The sequence below is a fragment of the Adiantum capillus-veneris genome, chromosome 2 (assembly GCF_014529385.1).
Source record: "Adiantum capillus-veneris isolate H3 chromosome 2, ASM1452938v2, whole genome shotgun sequence".
Classification (NCBI taxonomy): Eukaryota; Viridiplantae; Streptophyta; class Polypodiopsida; order Polypodiales; family Pteridaceae; genus Adiantum; species Adiantum capillus-veneris.
The window spans coordinates 114,036,432-114,037,313 of record NC_140932.1 but is presented as its reverse complement, the minus strand read 5'-3'; positions in this window follow the sequence as shown (position 1 = coordinate 114,037,313).

Below are 882 nucleotides of genomic sequence, written 5' to 3'. Positions count from 1 at the left end.
GGCCAATCTGGTGTCGTTTTTCTCATACAGGTGCAATCTAGTAGCCTGTATCCCTTTCCCCTTTGTTGTGTCTTGAAAGTACAGGTAAAGTGGGCGACAAATTAAATGGGTGAAAGCAAATAAGGTTGAAGTCTAAAGTCTACCGCCCTTTTTGAAAGTACATGCCGGTTTCATGGTTCCATCCCCGGGATTAAATCACTTTTTCCCATAGAAGTGAGCCTTGGTCAGTTTGGGCTTGAAGACACAGGGGATCATAGACCAGACACAGGGAATTGCAATTATGGCTGACAGACCAGATGATGTGACTGAAGAGGTTTCCTCTTCACAGGGTCAACAGACACATGAAGTGGGTGAGTCTTCAAGACCACCACAGACGGATGATGATATATTCAGGACCCAGTTGGCTACTGCTGTGGCTATGTTCACACAAGTAATGCAGAACCCGAGGTTTTTAGCCTTTCTGCAACCTCCTCTTCCGTCTCAACAAGTTGGGTCACTGGATCATATTCAAAAGCCTGTTAAGGCTCGAGCACAGGTGATTCATACTGCACAGTCAATGGAAACACCTGTACACTTGACGGAGAACATGCAGTCTCCACAACCTGTGCCTAAGGTGCAAGAACAGGTGGCTGAGATGCCAGTCTTTCAAGCTGTACCAGTTCAGCCAGCCACTTTTCAGTAGCCTATAGCTTGTTCTAATGGGCAGGGAAGCAACCTACAGGCTATGCAAAAAGTCTTCCCACCACCTTCAGTACACCCTGGCTATTTTGGAGGTGGATCGGTATTCCAGAGCATGGCTGGTCATGCACCTAGAAATCAGTTTACATGCCAGGAACAGTGTTTGGGGATGCTCAAACGATGATGCCTAACCCCATGTATGGT